Below are 27,244 nucleotides of genomic sequence, written 5' to 3'. Positions count from 1 at the left end.
AGTGTTGCATCTGTTTGTTGATTTTTGTCTGAAATTGGATTGCAAAAACAAAGACATAGGCATCATGAGGTCTCTAACTATTACTGTCATATAACAGACAGATCTCTAGTCAAACTATCACGTTCATTGCTGCAGGAGCCTGCAGATATCACAGCAAACCAGACAAATTTGTGGAATTAATAGCCACTGAAATCTGTGAAACACCAAGGATACAAAGTCTGATTCAGGATGTCTCCAAGCCACGGACTGCTGAAAGACTATGGTGGAGGACAGGCTATTGGAGTCCTTTCCTGTTTGTCACGCTTCCTTTCACACCTCATGTGATCCACCCTCAGTGACAGGATTTGAGGCTACATAGATCCAAGGTCCGAGCAGGTACAGCTGGCTCAGATGATGGTTTCTTAGCCTCAGTACTAAAGGAGTCAGTGCTGCAGCAACCACTACAATACAGCACAGGTCTTTCATACACACAGCCTCCATGTGGCTACCCTTTGAACACTTCTGCTAGAGCCTTGGTCACTGATCCACCCAAAGAAATTGGCAGCGTAAGCACTGGGCCTGATCCGATACACCCTGCACACATTCTCCTCTAAAACAAGGCCGTGGTTCAAAAGGATAAAGATAAGGAAGACATAAAAGAAAAAAAAAACAACTTTTGTACTCATAAATCCTCATCCTTCAACATACTTGTTTTGAGTTCATGGAAGGTAGACTGAGTACATGGATACTGAGGGCTGTTCCAAGCTGAAAGATAGCCAGGAAAGAAATAGTGCTGCAGTGAAAATGCAGGGTTTTATTCCTAATTAAAATTTCACTTGTGCAGTATTTGTTTTGATTTTTCCCTCACAAATATATCCATTTCTAACTATTAATGTTGCATCCTGATGCCCATGTACCTGAATAAGTAATGGGTACAATCAACTGAAATTACAGATTACAATAAGGTCAGTTTTGAAGCTCTGAAACAAACATTTCTTTGTCTCACCATTGTGGAAGGATATTGGATTAATCTCACTACAACTGGCCCTCTTCCCCTGCCCCTCCACATTTGATTCAGAATCTGAATATAGTATTCAGAATACACACGCACTGCAGAACATCATGACATAAAAGAGAGTACAGACTGAGTACTATGAGTACAGAAAGCCTTTGACCTGGGTAAAGCCCTCTGACATTACTGGGAAAGCTGGAAGAAAAAGGATGTAAAAACAGTCTTTCACATAAAAAATAGGTTGTACCGCATCTCAAATTACATTGTCTGTAAGAAAGAAATTAATTGTGCTGTTATTTCACTGTAATATCTGCTGCTGAGAAATTGCTGGTAAGTGGCACTCAGGTTTGGAGCAAAGAATTAAAGCAAGCTTTCCATAAAATCTGATTGCAGAAGCCTATCTTTTATAAAAGTATAAAACTACCTCTGCAGACACAGGGAAAAAAATGTCTGTTTTTACCATGCTGAAATAAAAGAAAGAGGGGTGTATTACAGATGCTGGAGAACAGCATTAACTGGGAACCAGTAGCTAGGTTTGATGTGGGCCAGTGGGTCCAGCACCTGCAATGTACTGCAGCTCCCCTGCCACACACTTCACCATTTCCCTGCAAACTGCTCCTCGCTATGGCTAGCACGACAGAAGGATCTGAAAAATTCCCCATGGCAGAGAGAGGGTGTGTGGAAAAGTTCAGGTGAAGGACAGGAAGGCAATTGCTGCCGAATGGGCAGCAAAGAGTGGGAGGTGGCTCCCTCATGAGGAGCATCTCAGAAAACTGCAGGCTGTAAAGTCAGCAAATGCTTCACAGGGGAAAACATCACCTGACCCTCAGCAGTCTGAATCTAAGACTGCTTTAAAAACCCTTGAAAATATGCACAGCTCACAAGTCAAATTAGAAATACAGCAGGAAGCATATGCTGTTTTGACTACAGTTTGACTATGTTTTTGACTATGGTTTTGTCCAAAAGTTTCAGCTGGAAGTGTGTGCAGTCAGAACTTGGTGGTGAGAGTAAACACAAACAGAGTCCAACCACAAGCTGTAAGGAGCTAAGAAAGTTTATTCCACAGTTTCTGTGAAGAAAGAAACACAACTTCAGGCTATTATACAATACAAGGTTAAAAAAATAGAGTATCAGAAAGTGAGAAAGAAAAGGAAAGGGAGGGAGGTACTTGACATCTTTCTCTGTTGCAAGGCGAACCTTTCCTACAAAGCGGCATCTAGGTGTTCTACCTGCAGGGGGAAAAACATAAGACCCTGAAACTACATCTCAGAATAGGAAACAGAAAAAATCAGTATCATATCCTACATTAGCAGGAACACCCACTCTTACTGTTCCTAAGCATGCAGCATGCCAGCAGACTGCTCTTCACTGACCTACACTGCTTATCTTGCAAGTAATTGGAAGAGGGAAGGGAATTTCCATTGACAGAGTGTCTCATCTAGGGGGTCAGATTCTTCTGCTCCTAAAGACATCTGGATCCTAGATATAAAGAAAAAGAGGTCAAAGTCCCAATGCATGTTGAGAAACCTCATGGCCCACTATGGAACTATACCCCCTCACAGGGGTAAATTTCCCTTGGTTGGGTCCATAATGAGGTAAGCCCCAAAGATTTCTTACCTTCTTAAATGTCACGGTCTGTGCTTAGATGTACTCAACATAACAGGAAACAAGGTCTGCACCAGCTCCTGATTTGTCCCATTGTTCCAAAACCACATCTGTGGTTTGATGAGTGAGGCAGAACAATTAGTCTCAGCATTTGGAGGGTTGTGGAAAGCAGTGACAAAGACAATGTCATCCCACCACATTGTTTCAGAACATCACAGGATTTTCCATGTCCAAGCCCTAGCACCACAGTGGGTTGTCTTGAGGTACATTCAGTTGAAGCAGCAGATAACAGCTCTAAGGCCATCATTCCTGTTGAACAGCAGCAGCTTTTGGAAGAGATGTGGAGCGTATGGAGAATGCAAGTTTTTCTGCTTCCTCGGTTCATGCTATCGTGCACTGCACTGCCATCTCAGAGCACCTCTAGGTATTAAACGGTCTCTTTCCCCAGCACGATTGCAATAGGTTAAAGGGGTTTCAAATGGACCAGGTTAAGTGTCTCCCAAATATCCATCTTTGCCTGGTACATTTTCTCATCTCTGTTTAGTAGCAACACTTGAATTTTCATTTTTGTCCACAATGGGTATCCTTGGAAGCCCTAATGCAGACAAGTACCACAGACCCTTCTCCAGCCTCAGGTGCCTTTCAGCAAACTCAGTGCAGAACAGGCAATACCCCTACAAGCCAAGTAAGTCATATCCTACCCTTTCACCTCAAAACAGCTCAGTCTGGTCATAAATCACGCTTTATTGGATCAGCTTATGCTTAGGTGCCAAGATTATACCCATGCCGGAAATATTATGTCACCTGCACATCCCTACAAGACTTTACATTGAATATTGAACTGGTGTGCTTCCATTAAAAGGCCTTTCATACATTTCACCTGCTCTAGAATAGTTATTCCAGGCAAGGGCCATAAAACAAAATTGTCAAGTCATTACTCAGGTATCAATACTTCTATCACGCATCATACACCTGTATGGAGTAGCCTTACCCAATTTTCTATTTACTATCCTTTCTGTAACTGAACAATTTTCATTCCTTGATGTTTTTCATCAGTCCTAAAAAGGTGATCAATACCCTTGCTGTTTCTCAGTGTAATACACAAGAACCCTTACAGAAAAGGTTAGGTCTGTTTTCAAGACAGGCAATACTTTAACCTCATGCCTGATGGTATTGATCTCTTAGTCATCAATTAAAACCCTTCATCTTATATTCTCAGGAAATATAACTGTCACTGACAAGCAAAATGTGCAGTTCTGTGGGCTATATTGAATCTCAAATAAATATTTTTGCAGGTAGATTTTCTAGAATGCTGTATTGTAGAAGACCATTTATTCTCCCTAGGGAGAGTCACCCTAAATTTGCCTGTACAGCCAACATGAAATGGCTGCCATAAGTCCTGCATTTGTACATTAGTGTAAAACTTCTGAGACGATTCAGCATCCTGAGCATTTTTATCCAAGACGAGTTTTCAAGTTAGATGCAAGAAGAGGCACTTATCTTGCATCAGGTGTTGCAGTTCACTGACAAACATGCATGAAAAATTTACTGAGTCTAGTTTAGTTTTCAGGTTTTTTTTACTTTACATCAATTCTACACCAGTTGTGCCTTAGAGCTCAAAGCCATTAGCAATTCCATCTTTCTAAGAAGATTTATAAAAAATGAGAATATTAAAGCTCCATCTTACCTAGTGTAATACCATTAAAAACATTACATAAGTCCAGGCTTAATTGAAAACCATTCTTTTCCTGTACTCTTTTCACATTAATTGTAGGTATTTGAAATAATACTCTTGAATTCAGCTGTGTCTCTGAAAATGGAGTCTTTCCTTTTCCTTTCATTTCATATTCAGAACCTAATTTTAGAAGTCCTGAAATAGGATCCTTCAGTAGTCCATGGACTGCCACAGGTCAGCCCGTTCCAGCTCAAGGCAGATGGGATAAACAGCCCTCTGGACACATACATCTCTTTCAACTATGTGCAGCTGGCATAGTTTTTAGACAGATAAAATAAGGCAAGATTAAACTCACCATAACCTTTGATCAAGATCTATGCACAACACTGACACAGGGTCTTTCTAAGTTGCTAGCTTGAACAGTTTGTAGGTCCGTATTTGTCCTGTATATATTTTACAAAATTATATAATCTCAAAGTCTTCTGTGTGAGGAATGAGACAACTCTTTGTAGAAATTAAAACAATTTATTAAAACAGAAAAATTGAAAAATTGCAAGAACTAACAAAATATAAAAATTTGGGATCCTAGTGGCTTAGGAAGTATGCCCCAGGAGCGCAGGGATTCAGGAACTTTAGGCTTAAGGCAGCTCTGAACCTCAGGTAGAGAAAAAAAACTTGCAGTCTAGGCTGGTCAAAAAGAAATCTATTTCTAAAAGCCCCTAGAAAGGGGTAGGTTTCTCCAGCACTGCCTTAGCAAGCTGGAGAGGAAGGGAGACTGAGAGAGGCGTGTCTGTTTTGCTCCCTTTTATAGCTTTTGCTCCGCCCACAGTCCGCCCACAGCCCACCCCCCTGGTTCAAGGCGATTGGTGTTTTCCCCTTGACAGACCATCTCTGTCCACCAATGGCTCTTCCTGGTCAGAGGGGTGATATTAGTTGAGATAAGGGTCATGGAGCTTACGGGGGTATGGTTATGGGGGCTGGGCTGTTTGTTGCAACTGGGGGTTTTTTTTAAATCTGCCTTGAAACCAAGATACAAGTAAAACATAAAAAAATACATCTAACACATCTTAAAACACTTGTAAAAGTATACAGTAAACACAGGAAGACCATAAAAACTTGATCTGTGTACCTGGGCTGATGGGTTAATTTTAACATTCAATTTAAAAATGTTAAGCTCAAAATTAATTAAGGCACTTAATATGCAAAGACCAAGCACAAATAGGGATTTCATGTATGACAAGTCCCCCCTTTTTCTCTTATGCTCGCATCTTTGGTCTTTGCATTTAAGTGGAGGTGGATAGCTCTTCAGGGATAGATTCAAGCTCTTTAAAAGTGTCCCACACTTGCTGGGCAATTTTTCTCTCCTTTCTGGTTTTCTTATTGTTACTATTATTGATATGCATAATCTTTTGAGCGAATGGTGGACGCTGCTGTTGTCCTTGAAGATCCTGGATCAGTGGCATGCTTTGGACGACAGTGGTGATTAGACGGATGAAACAAGGGATTAAACAAGGGAGAAAAATAAGTCCTGTAAGGGAAAGTCCAACAATAATTAAAGCTTTCTTCCACCATTGTCCTTGGAAAATATTTTCCCACCATTCAGAAGTGATCAAGGGCTGCCATTTCTGCACTGGAACGTGGGCTAGTTTCCTGATGTTTTGGGTAATCTTGGTGATGGCTTCGCCGTGATCATCAATATGGATGCAGCAGTCTGAGGTGTTAAACTTGCCGCATACTCCACCTTCTTCTGCTAGTAAATAGTCCAATGCCAGCCGATTTTGGTACACGGCTGCTCGAGTTTGCCCTTGCTGTGTGTTAAGCAGTTCAAGAGCAAGAGAGGTCTCATTAGTGATTACCTCAATTAGTGCTTGCAGTCTGATGATCCGGTTTAGCATGTAGATGGGAGTTCGGTACCCCCAGCTCCCATCCTGTGCCCATGTTGCAGGTCCATAAGTCTCTAGGATCCTCTCAGCTGGCCACTCTTCTTCTCCCCATCTCTGGGTCCCTCCTATTACATGTCTCTTAGTACGGAAAAGTTCATCATAAAGGGAGATTCCAAGGTGGGCTCCAGCGTTTTCAGCAAGTAGGAAGAAGTTTGGTTGAATGGCTCCAAGAGTGCAGCTCCCTTTCCAGCGAGGTGGTAAGTTGGAATAAGCTCGGTTACCACAGATCCAGTAGAGGTCTTGTAGTGCTTCCCAGAAGTGGGGTTGTATACTTGCTGCTGTAATCCAGTACTTGGAAATTTGTGGCAGGACAGAGTATGGATTTCCTTGATCCCAGCACTGCCAGAGTTTTTTAACAGGATTCAAAATGCAATTTTTGTTTTTAACCTTTTCTGCAGACCAGAATACATCTGGTTCTTGAGGTATCCACCAGTGTTTTTGCCCATCAGTTACCAGGTACCTTTTGCATATTGTCTCACCAACTTCTTCTAAAAATTTTCTTCCTTTCCTCCAGATGCATTCTTCTCCAATAACAGTATTGCTTAGCAGCCAGGTTTCACTGTCATGTCGGGTTGTGGGGGAGAGATTACTCAGTCGGAGTAAATCGGGGGGTCCAAGACTGACTCCCCGCCAAGGCCAACTCTCCGATTCTAAAGTTCCTCCGCACACCCAGCAATTTGTTAAATTTAGCTGTTGTCCAATCCTTTCTGCCAGGTCAATAAACAAGTTTTTCCTTGACATCAAAGGATTGTTTTCTTTTTGTTTTTCCTTTTCTTCTATGACCACCTCTTGGATCAGGTCAGTGTCATAGGTCTTTCTTTTTAACAAATCTTCTGTCTTGGTTATGTATCTAAAATTGAAACAGAGCCAATCGTCTTGGGAGGGACACTCTCCCTTCTGCTTATGTATTTGGGTGCCAATGTTTTTGCCAATCCAGTACTTGTGACCTTTTTCTGAGCAGATACTCAACCTTGTTATGTTGTAACAAGATGGATTAACATAAGTATGTGCTCGGAAAAAGTGTCGAATTTGAAATGAGCCTCCTTCTGCCTGGTACACAGTCTTGTAACATCTGTTACAGCGGCTGTCGGCTGCTTGTGTAAAGGGAGGCCAGAGGACCCAGAGACAGATGACACTCAGTAGCAGGATGTTGCTCACTTTCCCCTTTAGGCATACCCGAGAGAAGCTGTCAGCATTTGGGTTGCCTCTGCTGGTGGGGCTTGTCATCTTTGCTTCTTTCGTCCTTTCTTTAGGCTTCTCACCTTCAGATGGTTCTTCAGTGATCTCAGGCTTCTGGAAACTCATGGTTATTTTAGGGTTGGCCTTGTCAAAGATTAGAGTTATTGTGCCCGTAATTTTGGAGTCTGATTGGACTGTTTTTGAAAGAGAATGCTGGCTTCAAATGGAGCCTTACTATACAGTTGATGTGACAATATGGTTGTGTGAAGGCAGAATCTGTAAAAGGAATAACAAAGAACAGAATTAACAGCGAAATATTTTTAACTTAATTAACAACTTGTAGCTAGCACTTATTACTGAGGTATAACTGGGAGTACAGGGTTTTATTAACTTGGACTGAGGGATGCTGAGTGGAGCTTTCAAACAGGGTGTTTAGTTTGATGGTTTGTCTGGAGGTTTCTTCTCTTCAGTTGGTGCTGTTACTGGACCCTTCACCCTCTTGACATGCGTCCAGCCCTTCTCAAATGTCCGGACAGCAGTTTCAGTGGTTAACTGGACCTGAAATGGACCTTCCCAGGATGGGGTTAATGACTTTTCTTTCCAGGATTTTATTAACACCCAGTCACCCGGATTGATGTGATGTATATTAAAATCAAGTGGGGGAGTTTGTGGTAGAAAACCTCTTTCCCTTAGCAACTCTAGATTTTTGGCAATTATCTGTACATATTGTTGTACATTGGTGTTTCCACACTCTTTCACATTCAACTCTTGTGGTGTAGCAAGGTAGGGTAATCCATACAACATCTCATATGGTGAACAACCCAAATCAGATCTTGGCTGTGTCCTAATTCTAAGAAGAGCAAGCGGAAGGCATTTTACCCAGGTCCATTTTGTTTCCAGCATTAATTTTGTGAGGGTGTTCTTGATTGTCTGGTTCATCCGTTTCACTCTCCCAGAGCTCTGTGGATGCCACGGGGTGTGTAATCTCCAATTTGTTCCTAATTGCTGAGCCAATTGTTGTACAATTTGGGAGGTAAAATGAGTACCTCGATCTGAATCTATGCGGTGGACTATCCCATAACGGGGGATAATTTGCTCGAGGATCACCTTACTCACTGTTTGGGCTGTTGCATTGACAGTTGGAATAGCTTCCACCCAGTGGGTAAGGTGATCAACGATTACCAATAGGTATTTCCACCTCTGGACAGGAGGCATTTCTGTAAAGTCAATTTGAATGTTTTGGAAAGGCCTGATTGCTAATTCGATTCCTCCGCCCGTGTTCTTTTTCATTACCTTTTTGTTAACTTTTTGACAGATTACACAGTCCCGGGTTATTTGGTTGGCTATTTCATAAACACCAGTGCATCCAAAGGTTCTGAGATAGTGATCCGCCAGAGCCTTTGAACCCCAATGATTGCTTTGGTGGATATTTTGTAGAATTTCTCGGGTTAAATTTTTGTTTAACATTTGGCGTTTATCTGGTAAATACCAGCGGCCTTGAGAATCCTCATTAGCACCAATTAAAACTAATTTCTGTTTTTCCTGGTCAGTAAAAATGGGCGTGGGTAAAATGTTAGTTTGTGGAATAGTGTCAGATATGGTGGTGTTAGTTGGAAGTTGGTTCACTTCCATCACTTTTACCTCTTCTTCCACTGCTGCTTCTTTTGCTGCCAAGTCTGCTAGGTTGTTCCCCCGAGCTTCTTTTGTGGTTCCCGATTGATGACCTGGAATATGCACCACTGAGATCACCTGAGGCAGTTGCAGTGCTTTTAGAATTTTTAGGATCAATTCCTTATGTAGGATATCTTTCCCTTTGGTGTTTAGGAACCCCCTTTCGGACCAGATTTTTCCAAAGGTGTGGACTACGCCATAAGCGTATCTGGAGTCAGTGTAAATGGTCCCGATGCTTCCTGCTAGTCGGTGGAGTGCTTTTTCTAGGGCATAGAGCTCACAGACCTGAGCTGACCAGGTCGGTGGCAATCTGCCCTTTTCTAGCACACACATTTGGTGTCCATCGACCACTGAATAGCCAGAGCATCGCTTTCCATCCACCACTCGAGATGACCCGTCAATGAAGAGGATTTCCCCTTCATTGAGGGGACAGTCCACCAGGTCCTCTCTGACTTTTGTTTGGATGTCAATTATCTCGATGCAATTGTGTTCAATTTCTTTTTCTGATGGGGTCCCATAAAGAAATTGAGCTGGATTTTGGTGTGTACACGCAACTAGCCGCAGGTGGTCTGAGTGCATGAGAATGGCTTCATATTTGACTATTCTTGGGTCAGTTAACCACTCTGCAGCCCTGTGAGCTAAAATGGTTTTGATTGAGTGTGGTGTATGCACTGTCAAGTCTCCACCAAAAATGAGTTTTTGACTCTCCGAGACCAGAACGGCTGCTGCGGCGATGGACTGGATGCAGACGGGCCATCCTCTGGACACTGGATCTAGTAATTTGGAAAGAAAAGCAACCGGCTTCCTGACTCCTCCCCACTCCTGGGTCAAGACGCCATAGGCAATTCCCTTCTCCACATTAAGAAATAGATCGAAGGGTTTTTCTAGTGAAGGAAGGCTTAAAACAGGTGCTTTTGTTAATTTCTCTTTCAGATTTTGTAATTTTTGTGTGTCTGAATTAGTCCAATTAAAAGGTTCTTCTTCCATTAGTTTTTCATATAAAAATTTGGCAGATTGTGAATACTGATCAATCCACAGTCTGCAGTATCCAAATAGGCCTAATAATTGCCGGATTTCTCGTTTTGAAGTTGGAGGTGGTAGATTTAGGATTCCTTCTACTCTTTCAGCACTGAGTTTTTTTGTGCCATGGCCAATTAGATGTCCCAAATACTTCACCTCCTGTAGCACAAATTGTAATTTAGGTTTTGACACCCTCAGCCCGTTCCTCCCTAGAAAATTCAGTAACTGAATTGTAGCAGTTCTTACCGTAGACTCCTGTTCCCCAGAGAGGAGCAGGTCATCTACGTACTGAGTTACCTGAATCCCTTCGGGTGGAGAAAAGGAACTTAGCAAATCTTCTAGCGCTTGGCCAAAGAGTGTGGGTGCCTCGGTGTAACCTTGAGGCAGGCGAGTCCAGCGCAGCTGCTGCTTCCGTCCAGTGTCTGGATCCTCCCAGGTAAATGCAAAGATGTCTCTGCAATGAGAATCTAGAGGACATGACCAGAAAGCATCTTTAAGGTCAATAACAGAGAACCAGGCATGTGCTGGGGGTACCCGACTCAGGAGTGTATAGGGGTCCTGCACCAGTGGGTACCTGGTTTGGACTCTCTTATTGACCTCACGCAGATCTTGTACAAGCCGGAATGACTTATCTGGTTTCTGGACAGCCAAAATTGGAGTGTTGTAACTGGATTTGCAGGTCTCAAGAATTCCATCTTGTAATAAGTCCATGATAACAGGCTTCAGGCCCTTTCTTTTGTCCTTGGAGAGGGGATATTGTGGTACACGTACTGGCTGGCTATTTGGGAGCAACTCAATTGTTAGAGGTGTGATGTCCATTTTTCCCCGGTTGCCAGGTTTGGCCCACACTACTGGGTCAATGTGTTGCTCATCTACTAAAGATAAAACAAACAATTTAGTGTTCATTTTTCCACCTTGCGGTACCACCCCAACCCTCAGAGGTATTTGGAAGTCACGTCCTAAAAGATTGATCCCAGCTTGAGGTAGGTATAGCACATCCCCTGTATGGGTACGTCCTTGTATGGAAAGGGTTACATTTTTAATTACAGGAACAGCAAAACTTTCACCATTAGCACCATATATATCTAATGTATCTTGAGAAATAAAACATCCTGGAGGTGTTTCAGTGACACAGGTTCTTTCAGCACCTGTGTCCACTAAAAACTCCACTTGTTGTCTCTGGGGTCCAGCTTCTAATTTTAGCAAGGGCTCTTTAAGATGTTTTTGCCCCAGAGAATAAAGCCCCTGACCCCTTCAGTTGTTCAAAATTTGTCCCTCCATTTGAAGGACTCCTTGATCTCTCTGCTTTTTAAAACAGTACCACTGCCCGTGGCCTGGTTTATTACAGTATGTGCAAATTAACCTCTCAGGTCTTTGAGCAGTTGTGGTAGATTTTATATTGCAAGCACAAACTTGTGGCTGTTGCTGAGAGCAGATTTGGGTTTGCTGTTGTGGGATGCCCCTTTGGGAAGTTCTTTGTGTAGGAGGGTTGTGGATTGGAGCACTAGTACTGTTATTCATTATTCGGCTTTTAGCCTTCATCCTCTCTTCATCCCTCCTAACAAAGACTTTTTGGGCTTCCTCCAGTAATTCATCTAGTTCCCTCTCTGGCCATTTTTCCAATTTTTCCAATTTTTTTCTGATGTCAGGCCAGGAGTGAAGCACAAAATGTACTTTTAGCATAGTTTTGCCTCCCTCACTGTCTAAGTCAATGACAGAATAAAGTTGAATGTTATTCCTTAACCGAGCCATCCAAGCTGTTGGGGACTCATCCTTTTCCTGTTCCCCACAAAATGCTTTTTTCATATTATTAACTCGAGGAACAGCTTCTCTAATCCCTTTTATAGTTAAATTTCTGTAGTCTTTCATGTTCCTCCTGCCCTCTTCTGAATTTGGGTTCCATTCAGGGTCTGTCAGTGGTAATTTTTGTTCTCCAATTGGGCCCTGATTAGAATTATTTTCTCTGTCCCAGACTGTCACTCCTGCAGCTCTAATCAATTTTCTTTCCTCAATGGTGAATAAGGAGTGAAGGATGGATTGTATCTCTCCCCAATTATAAATATTAGGGCCGAGGAATTGATCAAATTGGTCAGCTAGACCAATTGGGTCAGCCATCAGGCTTTTCATTTCTTTTTTAAATTCCCGTACCTCAGATGAAGCTAGAGGTACAACTACATAACCAATTCCTCCTTGAGCATTTCCCATGGGTACCTCCCTAAGAGGTAAAATTTTAGACTCATGGGGAGTGCTAAGGCAGGTAGGACAGTCAGGTGTTTTAAATGATTTCTTTCTAGTGCAAGATGCTGGGCCATCCTGGCTAGAAGAAATCCTTTGTCCGGTTGTCTTTTTGTGAGAGCAGGAAGGAACAGAATTTTCTTTTTCACTTTCATTCTCATTTTCTGAGTCCCTTTCGATTGGGTGGCTTGATGAAGGAAGGACCCTTTCTTGTTCAATTTGGACCCTCCTTTCTGGAGGAGTTACTGGAGGAAGGTAGTCTAGGGGGTCCCACTTTGGTTTATTTAATTTAGGTTTTTGTTTTTCTTTCTGTTTGTGTTCTTCTGCAATGGAAAAAATTTGGTTTGAATTTTTATTAAGTCCAATTGAATTAGATTTAGTTTCCTCTTCCAATTCTATTTTTTTGCTTTGGTCTTCATTTTGTTTTTGCCAATAATTTAACCAAATTTTAGCATAGTCTAATTCATCAGAATGTTTTGGAGCTTTGTAATGTACATAAGAATGCAAAGCCTCACAAAGCCATTTTTCAGAAGACCCATACTTGGGCCATCTGAGACCATCTTTGTTAATTCTATGTTTTGGCCACTTAAAAACACAGTACCTAATCATTTGGCACTGGTCTTTTTCTTTAGTTAAAAGATTTTCTTCCCACTTTAGGAGCATTTGTCCTAACGGACTCTCTGGGAAAATTTTGTATTTCTTCATTAGGTCTTTCTTTTTGCTATTCGCTTGTCCCATTTTGTTACTGGGAAGCAAACAAGTAGCTAGTGCAGAAGAAAAATTTTTTTTTTTTTTTCCTAATTAAATAAACCAAAGTATTGTATTATATAAAACAATTAAAATATTGCATAAGGAAATAATATTACAAAATAGCCTAAATTCAATACACTATCACAATAAAAAAATGATAATAAAGTTATAAGCATAAAATACAATACAACTAATGTAGAGAAAAGCAAGCAGGGTTAGTAGATATATAAGGGAATGAATGATGGCGAATCTGTGGAAAAAAAATTAAATATGGCAGGCTGGTGAGAAACAAATATGGTGCAAGAAATATTAATTTTAATTATAAAAAGAATAATTAGTGAATATTTAAATTGTTTAAAGTATAACTGAAATTTAGATAGCTTTATACATATGTACTTAAAATTTAAGAAACAAGAGTTGTCTTTATTAGCAAAGGAGAGATAAATTTAAAATATTTATAACCGAATTAAAGGAAAAAGATTATAATGAATAACACAAACAGTAATTCAAAATATCAAAGTAGTGTCTTATGATTAAAGCAGATAAAGCAAATTACAACTACAATCCAATAACCCAAACACTCCAAACTAACAGGAAGTATAAAGGTGCGAGATAGCACTGACCACAAGAGTGCGGCTAAAGCAAGTTCACACATGCACTTAGGACAGCAAAGGGGTGCAGTTCAAATTAAAAGGACACAAAATGGCGGCTGCCCCTGCCGAAACCCGAAATTTCAAAATGGCCGCCGACCACGCGGCGGCCCGAAATTTCAAAATGGCGGCCGACCACGTGGAAACCCGAAATTTCAAAATGGCGGCCGACCACGCGGCGAAAAGAAAAGGAGAGGGGTTTAAAATGAGGTTTCTCCTCAGTTCTAGACCCGAGGAGACTGAGACACTAATAAAAATGAATTTGGGGCTGCGCACACCCCTAAAACGTGGAAACCTCCCCCCAGAAAGGCTGATCACCACACTCGATCTTCCCCTCTGTGTCTCTAAAGGGGTGATCCCTCGTGGTGCCCTTAAAAATGAACCCTTTCAAGCACACTCACACACACACTGGGGGCGGCCAACCCCCCCACACACTCTCTCACAAAAGGAATTCCACTCGGAGGTTCCCCAAAAACTAATAGCCCTTAAAAAAGGGTAAGTCCCTAACTAAGTTCCCTTTAAGAAGGGTTCAAGCCTTACCACAAGTCTTTCTCCACCGGAGGTGTCCTTTCTCTGCTGCAGTAATCCTTGTGGGAGCCCAGAAAATCCAAGGAGAAAAACCAAAAAAATCGCAAAAATTCAAAAATAAAATTAACCAAAATACCTGGATTTTAGGGCAAAAATAGGATCCCAGCCGAGCCCCCAAAAGAGTTGTGAGGAATGAGACAACTCTTTGTAGAAATTAAAACAATTTATTAAAACAGAAAAATTGAAAAATTGCAAAAACTAACAAAATATAAAAATTTGGGATCCTAGTGGCTCAAGAGGTATGCCCCAGGAGCGCAGGGATTCAGGAACTTTAGGCTTAAGGCAGCTCTGAACCTCAGGTAGAGGAAAGAAAAAAACTTGCAGTCTAGGCTGGTCAAAAAGAAATCTATTTCTAAAAGCCCCTAGAAAGGGGTAGGTTTCTCCAGCACTGCCTTAGCAAGCTGGAGAGGAAGGGAGACTGAGAGAGGCGTGTCTGTTTTGCTCCCTTTTATAGCTTTTGCTCCGCCCACAGTCCGCCCACAGCCCACCCCCCTGGTTCAAGGTGATTGGTGCTCTCCCCTTGACAGACCATCTCTGTCCACCAATGGCTCCTCCTGGTCAGAGGGGTGATATTAGTTGAGATAAGGGTCAGGTGCTTACGGGGGCTGGGCTGTTTGTTGCAACTGGGGTTTTTAAAATCTGCCTTGAAACCAAGATACAAGTAAAACATAAAAAAAAATACATCCAACACATCTTAAAACACTTGTAAAAGTATACAGTAAACACAGGAAGACCATAAAAACTTGATTAGTGTACCTGGGCTTATGGGTTGATTTTAACATTCAATTTAAAAATATTAAGCTCAAATTAATTAAGGCACTTAATATGCAAAGACCAAGCACAAATAGGGATTTCATGTATGACAATCAGTGATGGGGAGAGAGCAGGCCTCTGCAAATCCTGATGCTGGAAAAGTGAAAAACACCAAAACAGGGAAGGTGTTTGGGCTCTTCATGATAAGGGGCACGGCAGACAACCAACTCATCAGAAAGCTGGGAAACATCTCTCAAAGGGACTGACTTGTGCTGAGTGTGTATCAAGTAAAAGAGGTGAGTTTAGTGGAGAGCGGAAATAAGAGCCTGAGATCCTCTTAACCCCTGAAATTACAAAACTTGTAGTAAAGGGAGACATATGAACTTCCATGCTTGTTAAAATCACAAGGGAATTAATGTTGGTATGAAGGAGAGAAGACAGATTTGCTTGAAGGATATCTGTAAAGCACAGAAAGGATTTGAAAGAATATTTGGGGCACTTCTGCAGGGCTGGAGGTGCTGGAATTGGCTTTAATGGGAAGTGATGAACTGTCTGCAGAGAGAGCTCAGTATTTAAAGAAGTTACATGCAATGGATCAGGTAGATGAAAAAGAAATGAAAAATCAATTCAGGTTGTCTGGCTCAACAGCTCCACTGTAATACATGTCTAAAAGAGCCACTACAGTTTTTCTAGCCACTAGTATGGCAAAAAAAGCCCCCAAAAGTTAAAGTTGGTCCTCCACTGTGAGTTTCGTCTGTATGAGAATACCAGGAAAATGGATCTATATTTGTAAAGTCTTTTCACTAAAGTTTGGTTAAATCCTGTGTGGACAGTCCTATTTAAATTTTGTGTTCTTCAGCTTCTGTGTCCTAATTTGCTAAAGCAGTAAATGACATCCACTTCACTGTGGAATGAACATGCCCACAGAAATGTAATTGAACTGGATCTGCTTACAAATTAGTTCAGCTCGTGAGTTACTTGTTGAACAAGTTTGTAGGTCGAGTATATAATTCTGATCTACATGTTACAATCCAAGACTAAAGAACATATTTGGGTGGCAAAGACTTTGGGGTATCATTAATCACTGCCAGCAAAGTGTGCAGGGCTCAGTTTTGCCAGGAGAAAGTGTTTTCAGCACTACTTATCTCAGGCTCAACTTGGGAAAGCAAGTCACTGTTTTCAAGCACAGAAAAGTTTCCCTGAGCTCTTCCCAGAGTCTAACCCTGCTCAGTAAAAAGCTTTGCAATATTTTGGGAGTGACCAGTTGCAGCATGCTGGGATTTCGGACCCAGCTCTAAACAAGACAAGTGGGCACTGAAGGAAAAGAACCAACCAAACAAAAAACCCCATGTGGCACAGTCTATTGACTATTGGCTTTCTACCCTAAGATGCTGTATCAAGTAACTTATCTGACTCACAGACAGAAAAATGCTTTTGTCATTATTTACAGGGAAAAGGTCTAGAAATGAGAAAAACAACATAGAAAAGTTGAAAATAATTATTTCTAAAAGGTAAATGCTGAAGAGGTAGGCATGAAATGCTTTTCAAGCACAAGCAGCTTATTAGCCTTCTAAGTACTTACATTTTATTCTCACACGTTTGGCCGAGGGCCTCCTGTTGGCTGCTTGTGAATGGGCCAGCCTTCTGGGGTTTATTCTGCTTATTGGATCACAGGAATGATTCTGATCCTTGACACTCCATTGTTTGTGGACAGAATTATTTCACAGGCACTGCTCAGAAAGTTGTTTAAATGAAAAATATTCCTTGGCCTGTTTGTTGTGGGAAAGTTGTATGGCCTGCCAGCAAGGCTGTTGCAAGGGAAAGCAGTAGCCCTGTCAGGATACTTCACCTTCCATAAGCCCCAAAGGCACCTGTGGTTTTGGAATGACTCCACCCCACTGAAGAGGGGTGAACCATTTCACTGCATACCAGTGCACAGTAGACTTAGAGAAAGGCATAAAGCACATCAGTCTCACTGGCTCGGGACAGGGAGGCCATTGGCAGCATCTGTGACACTCCTTGGTTGTCAGCAGCCAGCAGATATGGCTTTTCTGCAGTGCCCTGTGGTGACAGCACTGCCTTCACAGCCGTCCCCTCAATTTCTGGGCAGAGTGCTGGCTATTGATTTGCTGTTGGATTTCTGCAGTGCTCCTGGGAGCTCACTCACCAGTGCTGAGTGAGCCTGGCCTCAATGCTGTGCCCCGGCATGCTGGGCATCTCCAGCACGCTGCCTGCAGCAAAGCACTCTCCTCAGGACGCTTTGAACATACATCTCAGGACCTCTCTGGCATCATTAATTACGGCCCTCAATTTTTTCCAATTAGAACCCTATATGTAATAAAATAAAAGAGCTTAAAGATTGCTCTATTGATTTCCAGTTGAGGCAGCTTTTCCGTTTATGGCCAAGGACAATCTATAAAACACAGACTTTAATTAACCCTGGTGAGTGCAGCTGACATGAAATGTCAAGACCCTCAAAATTTTCAGCATAGACAGCTGAAGGATCTTCTCAGCTCCCTCACATCCACTCTGCATGTTCCCTGGGTGGAGAGCCACAGTAGAGGCACTTCCCTATCAGGCTGCACTGGAACAAGGACAGAAACCTCTCTGCTACCACAAACATGTTTATTGCTGGCTGTGCTGGCCGTGCCTGTGGATGTGCCTCTGTCTTTGCTTCATCTTGAGGGCTGGACAAGACCTTAAAGGTCCCTTCCAACCCAAATCATTCTGTGATCTTCTCCCCCCATGGCTTTACAGGTAGGCAAGACAAAGACCCACAAGTAGCCTGGTGGTGGCCTACAAGGGACACCCAGCAGGTCCTGCTGGGTCCTGGGGACCCTGTGCCATGGTGGGCAGCTCTGGGGCTGTTCTTCAGGCATCCACAGGTAACCCCTTCGTTCCGCGGCTGTCACATTGTGGCCGCTGCGCTGTGCTGGGCCTGTTCCCTGGAACAATGTCCTGTAATTTAAAGGTGTTAAGCTGCATAGAGCTTAGTCTGTTATTTGAGGTCAAAGCTACTGAGGTGCCTCAATAGGGTAGCCTCATCAAGAGTTCTGATGCACTTCAGGACCTGCGTGGGTGGCAAAATTCCAAAGAGAGGAGCAGCAATCAGGATCTCTGGCTGGTCAAGAGTGAAACACAAACCTGCCTGTGGGAAACTGCCTCACTGCCTTGCATGGAGGGGCTTCTGTAGCAGCAATGTCAGCTTTTGGGGCCACATCATGGCACTCAAAGGAGCAGCACTAAACAGTGCAGCTACAGAACTCAATACCACAAAAAACCACGCTAAATAAAACTGGGAAGAAAGGTAGTGCTATGTGGGCAAGGAGCATTTCATCGGTTTCCATCTCTGCTTTCCACAGAGCATTTATTTTCTCCAGATTTGGTGCTTTCTGATAGAAAAGCAACTGTGTTACTGTGTTCTTTATTATTATTAACAACTTTCACCTTTCTCATGTCATCAGTAGGACACTTCCCTGGTCAGGACTGCTGTTTTTCTAATGAATGTGGCTCATTTGTCTGTTTCCCTCCCTCCCCGCTCTGCTTTTTGTCTGCTTGCTCTTTGGGTAGTAATTTGATGTATTGAGCTCTCACCACCTCCGCTGCCCCCGGGGCTGAAGTTCTGACAATGCTAAACAGTTAAAATGCAATGCAATTAGAGGCAGTACAGAACAGCAGAGAATAAGCCAGCAAAAATTCAGTCGTGCATAACGCTGTGGAGACTGTGTGGCTGTCAGTCTCCAACTCCAGGAGATAATTTGGGCTTTTTAAGAAGCAATAATTGAGCCTTTTGCATATGCTGCGGTTATGAACTAGTCAAAAGTCTGTTTGCTCTGCACCCTGGAGTACCAGATGGATTGGATTGTCCCTGCAGGTCTTCGGGGGCTGCCAGCTTCATACTTCAAGACTTTTCTAGCTCCTGTACTTGTAAGTTGTTCTTCTGACAACTCTTATGCATACAAGCACCTTGTCTGAATTTAGCTGGCAAAGTGAGGAAGGAAGGGTGAGGAAGAGCATACCAAACTAAATCCACATAGCTTGGGGAGTTCAGAGCCAGAGCTGAACTCTGCTGCCACATCATCCAAAGAAAAGCTGCATGTGAGAGAGAAAACCACCTCAGACCTTCAGCCCTCAGAGTATGGTAAGTGCTGTGTGCTGCAGGTCAGGCTGCAGCTGTCCCATGCCAGCCAAGCTGGTCACACTCGGAATCTTTCAGTCCTGTTTTCACAAATCCCACGTGCGCATTTCCAAAGAAGACTCGGTACTAGGAAGCTCAACAAAGAGCTGCTACTAGAAAAAAAGTAATCGGAGGGAGACTTTTCCCTTGGGATTTAGCAGCTGACCTCAGTGGAGCACGCACCTGATGGAAAGAGCAGAGAGCAGCAGCTGCTCTGCTGACGATCGGGGATGATTGGAGTTGCAGGTGAAATCCCGAAGGTGAGTTACAGAAATGTCTAAATGCCCCCCCCCCCCCCCCCCCCCCTCAGTCAGAGCCCCTGCTTATGGAATGGGGAGCAGGAGGCAGGATGGGAGGAAAAGCACCTACTGGGTACAAACCCCTTATCAGCCCCAGGCTTGCTGGGCTTGCTTACCACACTCTCCCTAGGTCGCTTCCTCACATCCCCAAACCTGTGGGCATTTGTTGCAGAGAGGGATAGAAAAGACTTAATCCTACTGCACTATAGTTTTAGTTCTGCTCAGTGCTCGGCATGAAGGGCCTGGCCTAAACCTCTGGAAGATGGAGATCAAAGGGGCCAGGATATGAACCAGATTGCACTTTCATGCTGCTTTAAGCCAGGTGCTTTTAGGAGCCATGGCAAGCTGTCACACACCTGTGCCAGACTGTGCATGGCCAAGGGGCTGGGAGAGACACCAGGGGCCCACTCCACAGGGAAGCTGGCCCTGAGGCACTTGTGTTCCCCATCACCCCAATAATTTCTTTCAGGTGCCACTACTGTGTATTAACTGGGAAGATTTTGCCTCCCATCTCACCCTCCCTCTCTCCCAGGTAGGTTTCTTATTGTTGGGTCTGCTTTGCACCCTCCTAAATGCTTCTCTTGGCAGAGGATGGAGGCTTTGGGGCATCTCCCATCCTCCAAAAACCTGGACATATTTGGGTCCCCTTCAGTTGCCCAAGCTTGGCTGCCAGCTTAGGAGCAGGAAGGCTGAGCAGTGGGAGGAGGGGTTTGCTGGGGGTCTGTGCAGTAGTTCAGTACATTTCAGTTCCTAGTGCTTGGCACGGGATGATGATGGGTCTCAGTGAGGGGGAAAATTGTTACTGTCCTGTTGCCGCGTTCCTTCCCTTTGGAGAGGTGCTGCTTTCATCTGCTCCCTCAGGCAGGCCTCTTCTAAAAAACCACAGTGTTACAAAGGACAAAACATCCACCCCTCTCCAGGCTGTGCCTGCTGCCCTCACACAGCCATGAAGGTGTCTGCACACTGAGAAGAGCCCCCTCCACACGGCCAGCATCAAGCTCTTTACCTAAAAACATACGGTTCAAAACTCCATTTTAAGATTGGTGTTCAAGGTGGGTACCCAACTCCCTGTTCCCAGTGCCCAGCTTCAAAACCTGTACATGATGCAATCCAGAGTGATGCTTGCCCCTTCAAACAGTTCCTCACAGCTCATAATTTTTAGACTTCTTTTAGACAGCATTTTAGCGGTTCTTTGAAACTTTGCTGGCCTGAAGCAGTAGCATGCACAGGACCGCAACACAGTGAAGGTGATGGAAGAATGTGGAATGAGAAGCATAAACAGGAGTTGGGCAGGTGGGGAGGGGCCAGCCTGCTGCTTCATGCAATGTCTTGAGAGCAAAGGTAAGGGGTGGCTTTTGATAAATGAAGAATGCCAATATGCTGCATCTCTGCTTTCTGGGCTTTCAAAGCTCCAAAAAAAACCAATTCTCCTGTGCCTACAGATCAATAATGGAATGAGCTGTTTGGGGATTGTCCCCTTGGTGAGGTGTGCCCCACATACTCCTTGGAGGAACTTCCACAGAAGTCATCCCTGTGCCATCTGTAGTCTGGAAAACACATCCCAGCCTTCCTCCACGTGGCTTTGTTAAATACTGCCCTCTTCAACACAGCAGGGCTGGGTCAGCTGTGATGGTGCTTTGTGCACACACTCAGTTTTCTACCTCCACACAGGTCATAAATTAAAGTATAAGGAGGAGGAATCCTGACACTGAAAAAGTCAGTGGGGTCCTGAATCCCTGGGGCAAGCGGGTGTGAATTTATGTACCTGTGCATCGTCTTGGGGAATGAAATTAAAGTGTGTCGCCCTCTATTTTCCTGGAGTGCACCAGGTGATCTGATAAGATTGTAGCTGTCTCTGAGGGACTGCAAGGCAGATGCGTGGGTCTGATGGGGAGATAAAGAGCCTTGCTTTCTTGCACTTGGAAAAAACTTGTCTGAAAAAACTGCAGCTTTCTGAGCCTTGCCATTGATTGCAGAGTGGAGGTGACTTCTAGATCCAGAAATGCTTGGTTTAAAATATTCCAGACTTTTTTTATTTCCCTCCTCATTAAATGAGGACACCTAATGTGCTGGTTTACTGTACCAGTTTTAGGAACAGAATCATTAGGATTCAGCTGCAGCACAAAGACAATGCACTAACTTCAGCTGAGCCTCAGTCATTAGGCACATATGGTTTCTATTTTCCATAGCTGTGTCTGACATATTAAATTAGTTATTTTGCCCCTGTGTGTTGGAAGCAGCAGGAATTAGTGTAGAGTTTAAACAACATACCTGGTAGAGCGAAATAAGGAAAAGTTAATGACCACAACTACTGAAGAATTTTAAGTATTCAAGGTTGTGTTCAGGGAAGAGGAAACCCTATTATGGATCAAATAATCTCATGGCTTTCAGAGAACTCTTTCCAATAGAGCACATGAGTACTTAGAGTCTGTGTTTTGTAAGAGAAAATGAGTGACCTTATTCTCACGTTACCAAGGGAAAAAACAAGACTGAAAGTTCATCATGTTGCCAAGGCATGACAGGTGCCTGTGGTGGGGACAGGGACAGCTGCCATCCAAAGGTGACTCCTGTTTTGCTGTGCAGGTTTCATGTCCAGGGAAACACCTTTCAAGCCTGAAGTCCTGCAAGTGAAATAGAAACCAAGGGAAGCTGCAAGGGCCAGTCATCCAGGCTAATAGTGGGATAATGTTAACCCACCCTGTTTTATTTTTGTTTTTTTTTAATTTAAATGTAATTTAACTTTTTAATTGTTCACCCCTCCATGTTTTTGTGGCTTACCTGAAGCTACATGACAGCAGGTGCCTTACCAGAAATATTTGGCAATCAAACTTGTTACATCAGCCCCCAAACTGCCTCTTGCCACCTCAGAGCATCAATGCCCCAACCACCACTCCCATGCCATTTGCTTTCATCTCCCACATTAATCAAAATTGGTTTTAGCTAAGCTGACTTGCAATCTCTAGCACACCATAGCAAATTGCTAGAGAAATACTGAAAACTTCTGGGGCAGGTGTAAAACAAGCAAACAAAATCAAAGCAGTGGTTTGGATCTGTTGGAAGAAGTAAATGCTCAGCACACAACCTATGAAATCTATAAACTTGCAATAGAGAACTAAAGAATTCTATCCTAAAAATACCTGTTAAAAAGTTCATTTACAAAAGGAAGCAGAGCTTTTTGTATTGGACAACTTGCAGCACATGTCTCTCTTTTAATCCAGAGAGACTAGAAATGTCAGTGTAACAAAGTAACCATCTTTTTCTTTTCTTCCTCCTCAAGCAGCAAGAAATTTGGTGTTCTGATTGCAAATGCCCTTAGATGAACCCTGGGTGCCCCACTTGCAGTGGTGGTGGGTAGGTAGCAAAGCCTGTGGTGGTTTATTTTTCCTTGGGGTTTCCGTCCCCTGGAAGTGAAAAGTCTGCTTATAAACTGAAGAATTTTTCAAGGGGAAATGCAAGAGGAGCCCTTGTGCAGGGCTGCCATGCAGGGAAGGATATTGCAGCAGCAGCAGCAGCCCCTGAGCTGTGAAGTACCATGGCCAGCTGGCAGATGGAGATGTTCACCAGCCCTGAAACCAGAGCTTGGGAAGTGTAGGTCTCACTTAGCCCTGCAGATAGTTAAAGAGCTGTGCCTTCAGCATGATGCTTTCTCCCAAATATATGGACAGGTACATGCCATTGGCACTTGCTGGCCATGTCCCATGTAACTCCCTGTGATGAATGGGGCCACTTGCTGCCAGCCCACATCAGCACCCTGGGTCTAGGAGCTGCTACTGGCTCCTTGTCCCCCCTGGAGACAATTTGCTTTTGCAGTGGGAAAGGTAAATGGTAATGATGAAGATGATGATGATAGTGATGGTGACGCTGATGGTGGTTGCTTTATTTCTTTACCTCACTACTTACTTCTGTCTTCTGTTTTGCAGGCTAAGTGTGGAACACAGCAGTCTACACATCCATGTTCTTGTGATTGCCCTGAAGCTTACAGGCTTTTTAGAAGGGCAAAGAGCTTCAGAGAAGCTGGCAGTGCTCCTGTCATCAGCTGGCAGTTATCAATGGGATGCTAACCACAACATAATGGAGCAGCTTGGACCATAGAAAAGCTGTCTGGATACCTATTCTCAAAGAAAACTGTTTTCTTTGCATGCGTGCACAACCTGCTGTTCTTTCAATCTTCAGAACACCGAAATCATGACATTTTCACCAAAACATCCACCAGAGTCTGTCCTTAGAAATACAAGGCCTCACACCCCAGCAGGGCCTGTTTCTTTCTCCCCATACAACACACACTGGCCACAAGGACTACAAAGCTTATGTCTTTAGCACATTTCCCCCAAACCAATGACTACAGTGGGATGAAAAGAACGAGCTTCTGACTGCTCAAACCAAGAGCCTTATTTCCACCTGTTAAACAACATCTCTGTGTCAGCAGAGTCCAGCATAGAGGAGGAGACAGACTATATTTAAATCAATCATTTCTCATTGAATTAAATGAAACTATATACAGGAATAACTATATACATGAAGAAACAAGTCTCGACATCGCCTCTTCTCCAGGATCCATCTGAGTCTGTTCTGAGCAGCAGAAGTACTCATAGATAAATGGGATGATACAGTCCTGGACTGAGGTCCACCCTGCAGGTTGGGCACATGTCAGCATTCTCCAGGGCAATAGGGAGGCACCGACTACAGAAAACATGGCCACAAAGAGTTGACACAAGCTGTCGTTCACTTTGCACAATCTGGAAGAAAGAAAACCACAGCATGTATTGGGAGGAAAGAATTTGAGTTTGCTGCTCCGTTGGCACCAGGCAAATGAGACTTTAGAGCACCTGCAGTCAGAATAACCAGGGACCCACAGATCTGCCAGTGCCATCTTGGCCAAGGCTTCTCCCTGTACGTTCACCACCAAGAAGGGACTTGTGGAGCTTCACAGCAAGGGCTCTGCTTCCAGCAGCTGCCCGCAGCATCCCACATCAGCCCACCGACTTGAGCAGCTCCCCTTCTGTCCCCTTCCCCCTCCCACAAAGCAGAAAAGATGACACTGTGTGAATCCTCACCTCTGAGTAAGTATCCATGCAAATTGGACACCTTATAACAACTCCTCGCTGGGCACTAGAGGGAACAGAACGAGAAAGAACATGCAGCTGTTAATATCACCACACTGCAGTGCTTATTGAGACATAAAAGCTCACATAATCCTGCAACTGCACTGACCAGCCATGACACATTTCCTTTGAAAAACCCTGCTGCCTTTAACTCTCTTTGCTGCACATGATGAGCAGTTAGGGTCTCCCTGCCCCGACAGAAAGAGTGTCCTGGTCTTTCACCAGGAGAAAGGTGCAGCCAGTCATTCTGCTCTGGGATTTGAAGTAACAGCAGTCTCTAGCAGTTTATGTATGGCAGCTTTGACTTCCACCAGGTCATCAATAACAGCTTTGGAACTACAGCATCCAGCTTTCCGCTGGGAACTATTCACCCCAGAATATTCATTCCAGGACCCAGGTCTAACGCTACAGAGTAACACGGCTCTGGCCAGCTCCAGCCCCAGGAAGGAGCCCTTGGTCCATGTTAAATGCTGCAGCACTGAGCTCTTTCAGCCTTACCTAAACAGAGCAGGAAGGCTCATTCAGTAACAGAGAAGCTTGAGACTGAAGGAACAAAGTATTCCTTTTTTATATTAATCAAGTGGTGGGATTTGTTCACCGACAGACTAAACAACCAAAACTTAAACATCTACAAATTCAATAGCAAAATGCATTATGGTTTAGAATAGAAGAAGCCCTTTAGGTGGCATATTTAACACCTGACACCTAAAAGTTCCATACTCAAGTGCTCTCCTACGTTGCCTTGCCAAAAGGCTCAAAGCACACCAGCTTCATTAAAACCTGTGTCTTTCCCCCCCACCCCAAAGAAACACTTCAGAAAACCTTATACCATCATTCTCATCTCCTTTGTCTCCCCTAGTGACATGGACACCTGATTTAATTTCACCAGTCTAATGCACTGCACCTTTCTTATCCTAATGGAGTTCTCCTACAGCAGGACTTTCCTGTTTCTCCCTGCAGAATGGGGCTTTTACTGTGCAGGCACCCAGCTTGGGCTGCAAGATCCCCATCACACGTGCAAACAAATCAGGCCTTGTGACAGCCAGGACTGGCCATAAAAGCATGACCTCCACAACCGCCTGTGTGCAAGCCTGCCCTGGGAAGAAGGGCTCCAGCTCCAGGAGAGAGGCAGCCAGCTAATGCCACATGTGAAAAAGCAGGGAATTTCTGCTGGAATTTGCCCAGCTGCTGCCTGCCGGTCCCATGATGCCAAGCCTCATCGATAACAATGGAATTATTTCCATATCTAACAGCGCTACTAGAGCTGGTCAGAAAAAGTAAATGCAATACATTATGAGCTGTGACCAATCCCCCTTCCTTGCCATACCCCCGCACTCGTCTCTAAGGTTGTGTGCAAAGTTGTACATCTGCCTTGGGCTGCCCTTTTCTCCCAAAATGCAAAAGGTCTCATTTGCTCATCATGCAACACGGGAGAAGGAGGGAAATAACTAGAGTAAGGGAAGGCTTCCCAGATAAACCAGGCACAGCAGTATAACTCAGTCCTGTACAGAAAAGGAAAAAAGGCACAGAATTCTGTGTTTGGTAGGGCATGAGCCATACGTACTCTGAACTTGCAGTGGCCTCCTCCTCTGCTCCCTCTTCTGCAGGGGCTGCATCAGCCACAGGTGCATCATTAGCTCCTGTTCTATCAGCAGAGCCATCCACCTGCCCGTGGCTGTTCAGTGCGACATTTACCCTTTGCTGTTCATGCCCTGTAATTTAATTTTCGGAAGTTATATGTCATGCAAAATGTAGAATATGTAAAAGATTTCTTAAGGAAGGATACTGTTTGTATAGATATATTGGATCTTTGTATACTTTCAAGCCAAATCAACTAGAAGGGAGATTTAATCCATGAAATAGACAGCAACTAAGAGGCAAGCTCTAAGTGATTCCATGGGTTGGAAAAACAAATTCCTTGTTGGTAGAAGTGCCTTGTAAAGGTTCAGGGCTTGTCATGCTTCAAGGAGCTCACACCTAGGGGAAGGTTAACAAAGCTTGCCAAGAAGGATGCCCACTGAGAGTGGACACAAAGAATGCAGAATTGCTGCGCCAAAAGGACACCTGGCACAGCTCCCGAGACAAGGGAGAAACTGAAGAAAGCAAAAATCCCAGCTGTCCTGCAATCAGCTCTGGCCGGGAAAACTAATTCCGGCAGGGGGAGATTGCGACCACCGACTCACGGAGCAGCAACTCAAGAAACTCCCCAGCCCAAAAGAAGAGAGAGACTGAGCATGCGGACTAATTACCAGGAGAAGTGAGACAATCATTAACCAGGAGAAGACAGAATACTAACTAATAAGATAACCATGTAACTTGTAACCAATAATACTCATTCCTTTGTTTGCTAAAATTTATAAATAATGAAAAGTTTTGATAGTGGGTGTGCCTGATTTGTGAAATACCACTGAGCACCCAGACTTGTGCAAGGCTGGAATAAACAATCACTGTCTGTCTCAAGTGTATAATTATTGACCTGTTGCACCCCAGTAACAAATTCAACTTTTGTGGACAACGTACTGACCAAGTTAAAGGGAGATCAATTTTTAATGGCCTGGTCAGATACACCCAAAGGGTCACAAAATGCTGTTTGCCTTTTACCCCTC

The 27,244-nt window shown here is 43.7% G+C and overlaps 2 long non-coding RNA genes across 2 annotated transcripts; one reads left to right on the top strand and one right to left on the bottom strand.

Annotated features, from left to right (window-relative positions):
• Nucleotides 1-2,029: 2,029 nt before the first annotated feature.
• LOC138108993 (uncharacterized) lies at nt 2,030-3,108 on the bottom strand. The gene is made up of 3 exons (XR_011150188.1): nt 2,609-3,108; nt 2,365-2,470; nt 2,030-2,220 (listed from the first exon to the last, which is right to left on the bottom strand). It is a non-coding gene; the product is annotated as an uncharacterized lncRNA (long non-coding RNA).
• Nucleotides 3,109-20,295: 17,187 nt separating this feature from the next.
• On the top strand, nt 20,296-21,292 carry LOC138108992 (uncharacterized). The gene is made up of 2 exons (XR_011150187.1): nt 20,296-20,588; nt 20,699-21,292. It is a non-coding gene; the product is annotated as an uncharacterized lncRNA (long non-coding RNA).
• The last annotated feature ends 5,952 nt before the right edge of the window (nt 21,293-27,244 follow it).

Source organism: Aphelocoma coerulescens, chromosome 4 (genome assembly GCF_041296385.1).
Source record: "Aphelocoma coerulescens isolate FSJ_1873_10779 chromosome 4, UR_Acoe_1.0, whole genome shotgun sequence".
Lineage (NCBI taxonomy): Eukaryota > Metazoa > Chordata > Aves > Passeriformes > Corvidae > Aphelocoma > Aphelocoma coerulescens.
This window is presented reverse-complemented; position numbering and strand designations above follow the sequence as displayed.